The sequence below is a fragment of the Crinia signifera genome, chromosome 6 (assembly GCF_055691185.1).
Source record: "Crinia signifera chromosome 6, ASM5569118v1, whole genome shotgun sequence".
NCBI classification, from domain to species: Eukaryota; Metazoa; Chordata; class Amphibia; order Anura; family Myobatrachidae; genus Crinia; species Crinia signifera.
This window is the reverse complement of record NC_139222.1, coordinates 64,835,564-64,851,378: the sequence shown is the minus strand read 5'-3', so window position 1 is coordinate 64,851,378 and position 15,815 is coordinate 64,835,564. Positions and strand designations below refer to the sequence as shown.

The 15,815-nt window shown below is 46.0% G+C and overlaps 1 long non-coding RNA gene across 1 annotated transcript in view; it reads left to right on the top strand.

The window, feature by feature from the left end:
• LOC146006958 (uncharacterized) overlaps positions 1 to 15,815 on the top strand; it is a 50,039-nt gene that overhangs the window by 32,641 nt on the left and 1,583 nt on the right. The window lies entirely within an intron of this gene.

Sequence of the window (15,815 nt, the reverse complement as noted above, 5' to 3'; positions counted from 1 at the left end):
GATAACATCAGTGCTTGAATGACAAATTAAATGTGTGACTAAATTACTAATTTCCCTGGAACCAAACCAGTCCAAGGATCACACTACATTTTAATATCTAAACATCAAACTACTTTTGTGCCATTTATTTTAAATAAAGTCTAAATAAAAGCTATGTTTTAATAATATCATACTACATCTTTAACAAATGAGTGCGCCCAAAAAGCGTTTTTTTCTTTCTTTTGTCGGACTCTCTTTCTGACGAAAAAAAACCCCAGTGTTCGCCCTCAAAGAGAGACAAGAAGATCAAGAAAATCGCTCCCGGCGCAACAATTTGCGCATCCGCAATGTAGCGGAAACTGTTCTTAGTTCCTCCCTACAAACATTCCTGAAAGAATTCTTTCAACAAATAGCTCCATCGCTTTCGGACGAGGACTGCCTTCTAGATAGGGCCCACAGAGCCCTTTGCCCGAAACCCCCTGCATCACAACCCCCAAGAGATATTATTGTCCGATTCCATTATTATCACACAAAAGATAAGATCCTCTCAACCACCAGAGACTCCCCAACCACCCAATTCCGAGACATGCAACTACAAATATTTCAAGATTTAGCCAGCTTCGGCCATCCAAAAACGGCGCGATCTACAACCGGTCACTAAAATCCTTCGTCAACACAAGATTCGCTATAGGTGGGGTTTTCCCTTCATGCTACAAGTGTCGGCAAATGACTTACTGCACAACATCAAGACTCTGACCGAAGGTCAAGACCTTTTGGCCAAACTAGACCTTCTTCCATCCCCTTCAACAGGAGCCGAAGCGAGTCCCTCTACCCCAAGACCACAGCGACACTCCCCTCCACCACCAGATTGGACAAGGGTTTCTCGTCACCGAGTGGAAAATGGCGAGCCTAACTGAACTCTCTCGTGTTTACCTAAATTGAAGTACATCGTAGTAGGCCCCATGTGTGTGCTTACAACAACGACCTTCTATGGGTGAGATCCACCCCTGTTATATTGTTAATTCTGTTTAGTTCTATCCGTAGAGTTAATAATTATATGTGTAGAGACTTACAATATGCTAGCTTAATTAGTTTCGATAGTTCTCTATAGCTTGGGATGCTATCGGTCCCGGCGGTCCCTAACACGCCAGTACTATGCTTCTTCACTCCCCCACAAACTCCCTTTCACAAATGTTTAGATTATTTGTAAAAATTTGTTTTCTTGTAGCGGTCCCTACCTGGGACCCTTCTCTTCAGGGTAATAGCCTTTTTGGGCTCTCTCTTCTTTCCTATCAGTTATTTTCTTTTCTTCTCTGGTGTCCTCTCGGTGCCTCTCCCCCTCTTCTCGTCTTCCCTACCCTCTACCCCACAGGGTGGCCTCCCTTTCCCTCTCATTCTACCCCCATTGGTAATTTAGTTTTATATATAACTCGCCTTGACATACTTTACCATGGCCCTTAAATGAATGTCCATAAACGTTAACGGCCTGAATTCTCCCAAAAAACGGACGATCCTTTTGGGAGCTTGCAAAAGGGAAAACGCATCCATTGTGTTATTGCATAAGACACACTTCTTTGGCAGTCACTCCCAACTTAAGGGTCGCTATTTCTCTCAAAATTTTTTTGCATCGGCAGATTGCAAAAAAAGAGGAGTGGCTATCCTGATTCACAGGGGGGTGCCTTTTGTCCCAATTAAATCAGTTGCTGATCCAGATGGGAGGTTTTTGCTGGTAATCGGAACCATTCGTTCATTGACCTTAACCCTGGTTTCTTTATACACCCCTAATCAAGACCAATCTCAATTATTTGACACCTTCTTTAAACGACTGGGTAGAATAGCACAGGGCCATATAATTATTGGAGGGGACTTTAACACTATTATTGACCCATTGCTAGACAGGTCTTCCCCACCCCCACACACCCTAATGTCAAACATCCCTAAAGCTTCCCGCACCCTTATTGCAGCCTTAAAACATAATGGACTGAGCGACTCATGGCGACTAAAGCACCCACACTCTAAAGACTATACCCATTACTCAGCCCCCCACCAACAGTACTCTAGGATCGACATGATCCATATTTTATCCCCATTGATTCCTCGAGTAAAAGAGGCAGGTATAACGCCGTTCTCCTGGACAGATCATGCAGGTATTTATATATTTATTGATCTCTATGAACGTCCCCCTAGGACCTATAGATGGCGACTAGACGACTCTCTACTTGAACACCCCTCGTCGCTAGCAGAAGTTAAACTTGCTATCACTCACTACTTTGAAGAAAACTCCTCCCCTGACCTTTCTTCCAACACCATCTGGGAAGCCCATAAGGCAACGATTAGGGGCCTGATAATTTCCAAGGTCTCCTCTATCCGGAAAAAGATGGCGACACAGATACACACTTTAGAATCCCAATTAACTTCGCTAATGGATCAACATAAAATCACGCCCACATCTGCCTTATTGTCTCAGATAGACTCAATTAGAGGTCAGTTAAATACACTTCTATCACACCGAGCTGCCAACACTTAAAAAACTTCAACAACGGTTCTATGACAAAGCAGATAAGATAGACTCGATCCTGGCCAATAAGCTCCGGCGCCAACAAGCGTCTAGAACTATTGATAAAATATATTCCTCAAAACTGTGACCCTAAAGAAATAGCGCACCTATGACCCTAAAGAAATAGCGGAGGAATTCTGTGCATTTTATAAGGCTTTGTATAACCTGAGTGAGCCCCCCCCTGCATCTACACCTGACAAAGATAACTTAACTTCCTACTTAGCCAGCACCCCCCTACCCACACTTTCAGAATCCCATCTTTCTGCCCTGAACGCAAAGATAACAGTGGAGGAGGTAGTATCCGCGATCCGATCAATGCGCTCCTCTGCCGCCCCGGGTCCTGATGGCTTCTCAGCCCAATATTACAAGCGCTTTGCAAAAGAACTAGCCCCTCACCTGGTGATGTTGTTTAACGACATCCTAGAGGGCGCCTCTTTCTCCCCCGAGGCTACCCAAGCGGATATAGTGGTGATCCCAAAGCCAGACAGAGACCCGACCGGATGTGCAAACTATAGACCGATCTCGCTTTTAAATGTAGATTTAAAAATTTATGCTAAGATTTTGGCGGGCTGGCTTGCTTCTTTGCTCCCACTCCTGGTTCACCCGGACCAGGTTTGTTTTATTCCAGGTCGCCAGGCGTCGGATAACACAAGACGAGCAATTGACCTTATCCCCGTCATCCAGAGGCAGAAAAACCCCGCCTTGGTCTTAGCGCTAGACGCAGAGAAGGCATTTGACCGTATTTCTTGGCCTTTTGCCTTTGCAGTCTTAGAAAAGATAGGCTTCTCAGGACCCTTCCTAGAAGGCATCAAAGCGCTATATCGCATGCCGTCCGCTCGGGTCTCTGTCAACGGAGTCATGTCGGATCACTTCAAAATAGCGAATGGCACACGTCAGGGATGCCCCTTATCCCCGCTCATTTTCGCCCTCATCATGGAACCCCTGGCGACGAGGATTCGCGGCAACCCCTCTATTCATGGCATAAGCACCGGCCCCTCGGAGCACAAAATTGCGTTATATGCCGATGACGTGCTTCTGAACCTTGCTGACCCAGCTAGTTCTATCCCCCCTTTACTTTCTGAAATACAGCAATATTCCCAACACTCTGGCTACAAAATCAATGTAGAAAAGACAGAGGTCCTTGATTTTCATATACCCGGATCTTCTTAATCCGAACTAATGAAACAGCTTCCATGCAATTGGAACAAAAAGAAAATCAAATACCTCGGCATATACCTGACTCACCACTATCACCAACTTTACCAGGCCAACTTCCCGCGATTATTAGACATAATTAAAACAGACCTATCTGCATGGTCCTCCTACTACATCTCATGGATAGGAAGGATTAACTCAGTCAAAATGAGTGTCCTCCCTCGCCTCCTATATTTATTCCAAACCTTACCAATATACATCCCCCTTTACGTGTTTAAATCATTGCAATACCAAACCACTCAGTTTATATGGGACAAAAGGCGCCCCCGAATAAGGCTAATACTACTGCAGCGGCCCTCCTACCAGGGTGGGCTAGGGATCCCAGACTTCCGGAGGTACTACTACGCCTCACGGTTGTCTCAGAACGTCCAATGGTGTAACCCCTGGGGAGCCCAAAAGGTATGGGTAAATATAGAATCGGACGATATAGGATTATCCACATTGTCTTCCCTGCTATGGCTACCCAAAACCAAACGTCCTCACGCAGCCGCATCCCACCCAGTGGTTTCCCGTGCTTTATCGGTTTGGGACAGGGTTAACAAATTATATAATCTAGCCCCACTCCCCTCTCCTCTAATACCGCTATTCCATAACCCAGCCTTCCCCACAGGCCTGAGCCGCTCCCCCCTCTCCAGATGGCTAAAAGATAACATCTATTACCTTAACGACGTCTCAGTTGACGCTAGCTTCCCTCAGTTCGCCGAAATGCGAAGGGGCACGGCGATCCCGAACATAGATTTTTTCCGCTTCCTACAAATCCGGCACTTTCATTCCAAAATCACACCAATCCTTACATCCAGACCCCTAACATCTTTCGAATACATATGCTGGAAGCAAACCTCCTCCAGGGGTCTAATCTCAACACTTTACTCCCTCCTGGACACCTGCGCGGCTTCCTCCCGGGCCCCACATGAGACGGCCTGGGAAAGAGACCTAGGTCTCTCCTTAGACGATGAGGACTGGGAGGAAATCCGCGACAACGCGGCCTCTAGCTCGATCTGCGTGAAAATCAAAGAAATCACGTATAAGCTCCTTTATCGCTGGTATTATATCCCATCCAGACTGCACAGGATGTTTCCCGGCACACCAGATAGGTGTTGAGGGGCTGTTCAGTGGAGGGTAACTTCCTACATATCTGGTGGACATGTCCAAAGATAGTTACAATCTGGAAGGAAGTGGCGACCTTGCTTACTAATTTGTTTGGTATGGCCGTCCCCCTAGACCCCAAATACTTTCTTCTCCCACTTAAACCCCCCATGCTTACCTTACACCAACATAAACTATTCCGACATGTTACCTCAGCTATGACTTGCCAACTTGCAGCCGACTGGAAAAAAACAGACCCGGCCCCAATGCAAGCAATACTCTCCCGTATTTGGTATACTTACAAAATGGAATATATGACTGCAATAATATGCCACTCCCTCAAATCCTTTCATAAGGTATGGACACCCTGGCTGACGTCCCAGAATGCCCCCCCTCCCTTTGACCTAGACTAAAGGAGGCCCACCCCCCCCTCCCACCCACCCCCATCCTTCCTCCCTTCCTAATTCCCTTTATTCCTAATTCCCTTTATCCTTTCCCCACATACCTTCTCCATGTCTTTCAGAGACACCACCTGACCTTCTCTAATAGAGCAATGTGCCCTCCTGTCACCGAGAGGACCCCCCTCACTTTCTCTCCTTCTTTCTTTCCCCCTTTCACTCTCTCCTCTTTCTCTTACCTCTCTTTCCTCCCTTTTTCTCACTTCATTCTATAAAAACCAGAAAATTCTTTTTCTTTCTTCTTTTTTTTTCTGGAACATGACCTTGTTGCAAACTAGACCTGTAAAATTTTAGCAATCCTTTTTGAACCATGTCATTGTACTCTAACCTGTTTGTATTCAGACACGTTCCAACCAATAAAGTGTGTTTAAAAAAAAAAAATACATTTGAATATATCTTCCCATTTCTTCTCTTTTTTAAATAAATATGTCTAATATAAGTACATTATTTATATACCGGCAGCCTTTCTTACCTATAATTGGTTTGGATGTTCTTTATCATGTATTAGTATATAAAGCATCCGACAAATACCTCTAATTGTGTTGAGAATGCTTAAGTGATACCATATTTTATAAATATTCTTGAAGCAGTCTTGATATAAACCGATGAAGGGATATAGACAAAATAACATGTATTGGTACCGATTCTACGTGGTATACTAAATAAATGCCGGGTCTGTGTATACCGCAAATAGATTTATTAATTAATATACACTCTACTCTGTTATGAATAATCTATAATTTATGTTTTGTAGATACTTATGAAATATACTAATCTATTGGACACACTGTGTAGAAAGTTAGATGAATTATGAGCAAAAGCTATTGGTTAAATTGTGCATTAAATGGCTTCAGTTCGCTGAGGTGAAACATTAAGTAATACAATTGATTAATTAATTGGCCATTAAAAGCAAAGGCTTCCCTATAAATAAAGTTTGCCAAAGAACACTGGTATCCGTCTTGAAAAAGTTCCCACCTGACCTAGGGGACGAAACGCGTTGACGTCACTGCACACCTGAACTGGTGATCCAGGATAGCAGACCTTAGCTTGTTTTTTCAGGAGAAGTACATCCGCTCCACGCTGCCGGCAATTTAACCGCTTCACGCCGACTGTGATTCCACTGAAGCGCAGATCCACCTGCCGGCTCACCGCTGACCCCGTGTTCCAGCTTCAGCTCCAGCCGCTCTCCACGCTACAACAGGGGAGCAGGACTCCTACACTAAACGGAGAATCCGATCTATCACCTACATCACTCCTTTACTGCTGCGGTCAGTGCGGTGAATCCGTACGTAACCGCATGCAGGCTACACCGGCCTAGTGCCGAGAGGAGTGTCAGGTACACCAGCAAGGGAGCAACTAATCTCCAAATACCTGGACCTGATCGCTGGAGGAAATCCACCCCTCCCTTCATCTTCCCCTACAAAATCAGCACGAAGCAAGTGTTACTAGAAAGGGTGAGCATACCATCTATATCTGTGACTGCATCTCAATATTTGCAAATTCACATAATCGATATATTCTATACAACGAATCATTATATTGAAACAAGCTATTGTTGAAGGTCTGCCATTAACGGCACAAAATCATTTGTATCTATTTACTGGGATCCCAATTCATGAGATATTTTAACGTTGTTTTTTATATTCTTGTTTTTATTTTCACATCTAGGCATTAAATGTATGTATATGTATTGCTAATTTTCTATTTTCCTATATAACATTTAAAAATATAACACAGTGTGTCCAGCATTGATTTTTATTCAGCAAATCAGTGTGTTACAACTAATTCTTTAAATCAGCAGCGCAATACACTTCAACCCACCCCTAGTTTTCAAAAGTAGGCAAGTATGATTTTGCATAATCTGCACTCTGGATTTATTGTGCTCCAGTCTGAATTCTCTTTTGGTGGAGCACAGCTGCAGCCTGAATGGGGAAAATTCCTTTCTGTCCTGAGTCTGAATCACTGCAGGATGTGGATGTTTCCCAGGTGGTGACAACTCTGTGGGACAGATGGAAGTACTGGGGTTGGGGGAAATGATGGCTGGGTGGGGTATCAGGTTACTGCCTGGTACATTGAGGCCAGCTGATCCCTTCCCAGCCAGTAACACAATGATGGCTGCAGACCATGATTGGGCTCATTTACCGGCTTCCGAGTGTAACATAAGGCAGGCACCGCTCTCTGTGAGGAGGGGGGCAGAGAGGGTTCCCCCAGTCCTGTGCTGGTGATGCTTTGGACTGGGTAGTGTGGTGGGCGCTCATATACCCAGGCACAGGGCTGGGAATCAGGCGGCAGCTGCTCTGTCCCAGTTTCTGGGGTGGCTGCCTTTCAGCTCCACATGATAAGCAGCGGCAGAGCATGATCCAGGGGACCTGCTGCTCAGTTTGTAAAACTGAGCCCCCCGTTGGATTCTTGGAGGTATAGCACATATTTGTAATCACTGATTATGCTGCATGCTGCCTTCCTGGCGGTTACAGCGCTATGTCCTGCTTGTTTTTCCTTAATATCCAATGGTTTACATGACTATTTTGATCATAAGACCATAAGTATGGCATCGTGCACTGTGGTGTTAAGCTGTAAGCTGCCTTCCTGGCAGTGTCATTCCGGTCATCAGCTTTTACTTAATATGCAAATAGTTTGTATTTTTTTTTTTTTTAAATATATTTTTATTAACAGATTCAAGTCAGATATGGTACAGCGATATTTACAATGAGTGACAAATCAGCTTCAATAGAACAGAAGTAGCAGAAGAGGGTTATACATTTTAGAGGTGCATGTTATGACAGTTCAACCAATGGATAACAAGTAGATTTTATGGGGCATCTTGTGTTGTTTTAAAAGGGAGGTTGTCCCCTTTCCAGGGTGGCCATATTATACCAAGTTGTGAGTGACACTATCTGTCTAATGTTGTTCTTTTCTTGGGCCGTAAGAGAATTTATGTACAATAGCCAAATGTCAAAGAATTTTTTGGCCCCTGTTTCTGTGTCCAATAGGCATTCTATCCAGTCCATCTGGTATAGGAATTTTAGTCTTGGGAGCATGAGTTGCAGTGAAATTGGGTTGGAGTGTATCCACTGGGATAGGATGGTTTTTTTTGCAGTTGCCGCAATTTTCGCCAGTAAGCACCTGGTGCCTCTGGGAAGGCGTGGGGGTGTATTTGCATCATAAATATTCCATAATGCCCAGGAGGGGGTCATGTTAAAAGATATTTTTAGTGTGTGGGTGATGTATTGCTGTACGTCCTGCCAAAAGGTTTGTACTGTGGGGCATGCCCACAGGCAGTGGTATATGTCAGCTTCTGGGGAGAGGCATTTGAAGCAATTGGAGTCCTCCGATATTCCCATTAAGAAGCGGTGTTTGGGCGTGTAATAGGCCCTATGCAGGATCTTGAAATGCATCTCAGCATAGGATGATGAGGTGAGTAATTTGTTTAATGAAATTGTGGCTTTTATGATGGTATCTATTGATGTGTCAGGAAAGGTCTCCTTCCAGTGAGTCAGTCCCGTTTTAACCTTGGAAAGGTCTAGGGTAGGGCGGATATGGGAGTGCAATATTGAGGTGGGTATTGGTTCTCCTTTTCTGTAGACTATCATTAGGTCAAACGCTCTGTTTGTGCCTGTTTTACATAATGTTTGTAAACTTTTTGTTATGTAACTTCGGACCTGGAAGTAGGCAAACATGGGGAATTGTGTCTGAGGAAAGTTTTCTTTCAACTGTGCTAGGGTAAGAGGAGTGGTGTAATCTTCACCTAGAAATTGATATATCGACCTAAGTCCCTGTTGATGCCAGGTAAAGAATATAGGGTCTGGGTTTCCATTTTGAAAATCCTGATTATGGATCAATGGTGTGTGAAGGGATACTGTGGGTGATAAACGGAGTCGCTTCCGTGTAATGCGCCAGGCTCTGTATGGTGAGTAGAGTAGGGGATTATCTTTGACATGTGGTGGGGCAGTCGTGGGCGGTATATACAGTAGGGCGTCTAAAGTGCATTCGTGAAGAAAAGACTGATCTAATGCTCTGTGTGTGTAGTTGTTTGTACCACTCACCCAGTCTATAGCATAGCGTAGATTGGCAGCTAGGGCGTAATCTTGAATACAGGGCAGGTTGATACCACCCCTAGACTGGGGTTGCTGCAATTTCAATTGGGAAATTCTAGGGCGCTTACCTGCCCATAAAAACTTAGTAAGAGCTCTATTTATGGTTGTGACATCTTGGTCTCTCAGCAAAAAGGGTAGCATCTGAACCGGGTATAACAGTCTAGGGAAGGAAACCATCTTAAAAAGACTACATCGTCCCAGATATGATAGTGGTAAGTGTCTCCATCTTTGAAAGTCTGCTACCATTTGGGCAATGAAGTGAGAGTAGTTTAGGTCATATAAGTCTGATACCTTACTGGAAAAGCGTAGACCAAGATATGTTAAAAATTCGGTGGTCCACCTGAATGGGAAAGTGATTCCCCATCCAGACTGAGCCTCGGGGTGAACGGCCAATGCCTCCGTCTTTTGATAGTTGACCAGAAAGCCTGATATGTTAAAAAATATATCTAATATCTCCAATAATTTGGGGAGGGCTTGTTTAGGATTGCTAATGTATAAGAGGAGATCATCAGCAAAGGCGGAAACCTTTACCTCTGACCCCCCTATCTCCAACCCCTGCCATGTGGTTTCCTGGTAAAAGGTGCGTATTAACGGATCCAATGCCAGGTTGAATAACAGTGGGGACAAAGGGCAGCCCTGGCGTGTGCCCCTGGCTAACTTAAAGGTTGGTGTGTTCAATCCGTTAATGGTTATGCATGCTTCGGGGGAGGAGTATAGCATATTAAAAATATTAATGAAGTCTGGGCCAAAATGCTGCATTTGTAATATCCTTAGTAAGTGAGACCAGGAAACGCGGTCAAACGCCTTGTCTGCGTCACAACTTACAATAATCGCCTCTTTGCTGTGTAGAGAATTATAACGTATTAGTGCCGCTGTTAGAGTGCGAATATTGTGGATTGAGGTTCGACCTCTCACGAAACCAGTCTGAGCTGGGTGTAGAATCCTATGTAAGATAGGTTGTAGTCTTCCGGCTAATAGTGTGGTAAAGATCTTTAAATCTTGGTTCAGTAGGGATATCGGGCGGTAAGACTGAACTAGTTGGGGATTCTTCCCTGGTTTTGGGAACACCACTATGCGTGCAGCTGTGAATTCTGGGGGAGGTGCGTTACCTTGTAACATAGAGTTGAACAACGATATCAGGTGGGGAGTTAAGCTTTCTTTCATGAGTTGGTAATATTCGGCACTAAAGCCGTCGGGGCCTGGGGATTTACCTTTTTTAGGGTGCTGAGCACTGCTTTTAATTCCAGCTCCGTAATTGGGGCGACAAGAGCGTCCCTCTCTTCGGTAGTAAGGGTAGGTAGTTGGGCCTGCTGTAAGAACCGCATACCTTTTAAGGGCTTATCAGTAGGTGCTTCATATAGGTGTTTATAGTAGTTCTGAAATGTTGTTGAAATGTCGACGGGGTTCGAGGTCAGCGTTCCATTCTGCGTGGACAGCTGTAGTATGTGTAGTGGGGCAGATTGTGAGCGAACTAGATTAGCTAAAAGTCTCCCTGTTTTGTTTGAGCTTCTAAAATATTTGTTACGGGAGATGTCGTAGGAGAATTGGGCCTTTTCGGTGCAGAGTGCATCATAAGCCTGTTTTGCCTCTGCATAAGCCGTTTTGGATATCTCTGAGTTATTGAGGAGCATAGCGTTATATGCCTTCGACAGGCGGTTACTATGATCCGCAATAGCGAGGTTTAATTTTTTGCGTTTCCTGGCCACGTATTCCATTACTTGTCCCCTAACCACTGGCTTTGAGGCCGCCCAAAATAAATGTATATTCTCTATATGTTGTGCATTGTCCGATGCATAAGTGGAAAAAGCATGTTTCAAATGTAGTGCGAAGTCTGTAGAGTGGGTCAGGTAGGAGGGGAATCGCCAATTGTAAGATGTGGTGATTGGACTATTTAAGGTGAGTGTAAACCAAACCCAGGCGTGATCAGATAGATCTATTGGCCCTATCCCCGACTCCACCACTTGGTGATATAAGGAATTTGTAATCAGCCAAAGATCAATGCGTGAGGAGGTGCCATGGGGGTGAGAGTAAAAGGTGTACTCTCTGGATGTGGGATGTTGGCATCTCCAGAGGTCACACAGGCCCAGATTGTCTAATAATAAAGAGACGGGGGATGGTGTATTTGCACCGTCCCCACCAGTCCTTCGTCCAGATCTGTCTAGCCCTGTTGACAGGACATTATTAAAGTCACCACCCATAATTAAGTCTCCCTCTTTCCAAGATAGTAGTTTAGTGTATAATGATGTGTAAAAGGGGGCATTAGGTCCATTAGGGGCATATATTGTTGCTAAAGTATACATTGACCCACATATCTCAATTTTTATAAATAAGAAATGGCCTTCTGGGTCCAACCAAGTGTCTCGAATCTTGTAGGGCAGGTGTTTTCTGAATAGGATTAGTACTCCTCTACGTTTAGCTGTAAAAGAGGCTGCCCTGAATTCCCCTATCCAGGAATCCCTTAGTGTGTTAGGATCCTTAATATCCCAATGCGTTTCCTGTAAAAAGGCTATTTCTGGACGTATACGTTTCAGATGGGTTACTACTTTGCGCCTTTTAATCGGTGAATTGAGTCCCTCTACATTCCAGGACACGAACTTTAACGTGGTCTGTGTCCTAGTTGGTCTGTTTGTCATGGTGGGCATCTTTAGCCAATCCCCTCACGGGGTCTATATGCTACTGATAATGAGTTTTTTCCGGGCCCCCAGTCTGTCCCAGCGAGCAGACTGTGAAGGGGCGATATGAACCCAGATTGCCACCTCTCATCACAAAACATATATCGCGTACCACATATTGTAAACTGTAACCATCTAATTATAATAAACTTTTGAACATTTTCATGAATCAAAACAAGTGGTCGTGTAGACCAATATTTAAAGTAATCAACTATGGGATATCCCAACAGGGAAGGGGGAATATTATTTGGTAATTGCTGGCAAGGGGGGTGTGAGCCCATACCTGTCCCTGTGACCTTGTCAGCAAGAAACACACAATCCCCCACTACATAATTCGGGGAGGTCCCATCGTTTGGAGTAGATCCCTCGCCTCTGTAGGTGGCATGTTGGCCCCTACCATATATAAAACTAGACCTCCCAAACCAGTCCTGAAAAGCAACAACACATAACAAACCAGTGTAAAAGAACAAAAAGAAGTTGTTGTGTATTACCAGTCCCTTAGATATGAACATAGAAACGTAAGGAAAAGATGAGGCTCCTGACGGTCAACCCGTCAGTCTGCATCGTCCATGGTTGTGGGGGGCTGTTGTGGTAAGTAGTCGAGGAAGTTCTTTGCGGCTTCGGGGGTTTCCAAGTAATATGGTTTGCCGTTGTATTGAACTCGTAATTTAGCTGGGTACAGGAGGGCGAAGCGGTATCCCAGCTCGTATAGACCTTTGCAGATCGGTGCGAATTCTCTTCGTTTCATGGAGACCAAATATGAAAAGTCTTGGAAAATGAGTAGCCTAGCACCTTCGTAGCGCAGGTCAGAGTATTTCCTGTAAGCATCCATTAAGCTGACCTTGTCGGCATAGTTCAAGATGCGTAGGATGACAGGTCTGGGCCTTTCTTTGTGCTGCTGGCGTTCTGGGCCTACACGGTGTACCCTCTCGACTTGGATTGATTCGGTTGAGGAGACACAGCCCAGGGTGCGTGGTAGCCATTCAGAGACCAGGGACATGAGGGCGGCCGGTTTAACGCTCTCTGGGACGCCTATTATCCTAACATTGTTCCTCCTGTTTCGATTTTCCAAATCTTCCAGCTTGTCATGGATGGAGGACAGTAGTTTTTCCTGTGAGGAGGCGGTGGCTTTTGTGGTGGCCAGTTCATCTTCCAGATCAGAAATTCTCTGTTCAGCTTCTGACAGACGTTGGTCATGTTGTAGTATTTGCGTCAGGGCAGAGTCAATTGACTCCTTTAATGGAGTCAGTTTTTGGTCTAATAATGATGCCAGTATGGTAGTTAGCTCGTTGGTGGAGACAAGTTCCCCAGATGGTTGGGGCATGATAGCAGAATCCTCAGTCGAGGCGGAAGATCTCGGGTCAGGGGAGTGTGGGCCAGGGGAGGATATGGGGGTGGCCTCCCTGACACGGTTTTTCCCTTGCTGTTGGGACTTGGTGCCACGTTGGGGTTTGGCCACGTATTTATCCATTCCGGGCATCCGAAGTACCTCCGGAAAGTCAGGAATTGTTATGGAAATGTTATATTTTCAAAGTCTGATGAGAATTGCGATCTAAGTCAGAGCTTTGGCCGTGTCCCTGGGGTCCTATGAGTCCGTGACCCGCAGCGAGCCCAAGAAGCCGGGGCAAAGTTATCAAGTTGTTAGGGCGGCTAGTGCCAGTGTATTGGTTATGTGGAGAGGGGTGAAGGGTCAGCAATAGTGCCTGCCGCCTCGGGGAGTCCTCTTGATTGTAGGGGCTGTCGGCCTGGAGTGTGTCAGAGCAGCAATAAGGTAGTTCAATGGTCTTGTAAGTGCCTGTGGCTGGCTAATTGGTTGAGAGAGTCCGGACAGACTAAGACGTTTATCCAAAGGTGCTAGTAGCAGGGGGATTGTGACTTTGTGGCGGGGCGTGAGGGGGGGGGGGTGGAGGGGGTAGGGCCGTAGGTCGTTTGTTTGACAGGCCTTGGATAGTTAGGTCAGTAAAGTAGTGCTTACCCACATCAGCTAGTTGGCAGGGATGATCACTTGTTGTATCAGAGCACTGTTCTGTGTGGAGTTTTTATGGGTGATGCAGCACTTGGTGGTTTCTGAAGGGTTGCAGGCTTGGTCACTTTTCACAGTTGTTTGTGATGAGTTAGCAGTTGATGGCCTCTTCACAATGAGGCTTTAGCCTGGGCTTGGTCCCCGGGAGTGTTTGGGCCCAGCAGGCCACAGGAAGCTGGTATTAGTGCCTGGCAGATCAGGGGAATGCTTCCACCATGCGGTGGGTCTAGATGAGGGGGTTTATGAGAGTCCCCTTACCCCCTGTTTGCGAGAGTCCTCTTTGCTGCAGTGCTGCCTCCGGGGGGGGGGTGTCTGTAGTTCAGGCCGAGGCTTGGGGCCTGTGTGAGTTGGATGTCCCCGTTTTCGTCTGCACCCGCCGGGTGCTTGGGCGGCTCTGCGGGGTTGATTGAGGGGGTGAGCGGGTGAGTGTGGGAGCCGGCAGGGCACCCCTATCTTCCGGTGCTGGCTGGCGTCTGATCCGACGCGATCGTTGCGGTGGCCGCGTCGCGGGCTAGCGGCCGGAAATCGAGGCCGCGGCTCCGGCGCCGTGACTAGGCCACGATCTGGAGCGGCTCTTCGGCTGTCTCCCCGGAGTCGCGGATGTTCTGATATGCGGCGGGGACGTCCAGGGACCCTCCGGTGTTGCAGGGCGCTGATTATAGCCCTCTGAGCTGGCTCAAAAGATGGGATATAGAGCCAGTCGGAGAGAGCTCAGCAGGTACGCGTCTACCCTCATAGTTTGTATTTTTGGGTGCAATCTATAATCAGCATCCCTAATTCCGTTACTATGGCAGAAAACTGCGTGATGCTTTGCCGTATGGCACCGTGCGACTTGTCATTATATGGTTTTGTGCTTTACTGATTCAGTTGTGTTTCCCTTGATGTCTTAATATAGAATGCCCAGCCATACAAATGATTTTCCATGTTCCTCTGATCTCAAATATGGCATCATGCTGTGCTGTAAGGCGCAGCTTTGTGCTTTACTTCCTGTGTGTTTCAGTCCTAGGTTCATCTTGTTTTTCCATCATATTCAAAGGTTTATATGACTATTCTGATCATAAAACTAGAAGTATGGCATCATGCATTGTGGTGCTATGCTGTACACTGCTTTCCTGGTGGTTTCTGTCCTATAATTATCTTTAAAATATTCAGTGATTTCAAATTTGTGCTAAATTTCAGACTGGGGATTCAGTTTTACATACTGAGCAGGTCCTCAAGGACATGTGTACTGCCTGCATCCCACCCTTCCCCCTCCATGATGACACCACCCACGGACTGGGAGACGAGCTCTCCGCTCCTCTCCTCAGAGCGGTACCCTCCCAATAAAGGAAATGCAGGGATGAATATGGGTCTGTCACTATTGCATTATCCACCAGCCAAGGATTGGGCAGCCCCGATCTGCTGAGCGGTGACACACTCCCCCACCCAGCCATCAACTTCAAACAACCCTAGTATTTCCATGTGTTCCACTGATCTGTCACCACTGGGGAGCCCCCCATCCTGCAGAGATTAAGCATTGGGACAGCAGGGAATTTTCTACCTTCAGACTGCAACGCTGCTCCCTCCCAACAGTGACTCTTCGGGCACTGCACATGTGATGTGGTGGGGGATTCAGAGTATACTGTTGTCATGTGTGAAGATGCAGTGTGCTGCCTTGTGAATGGAGGGTGGGTGGGAGGTGTCTGGTGAAGTGCTGTGAGAGAATGGGACATTGCAAGCAGCCACTGTGGA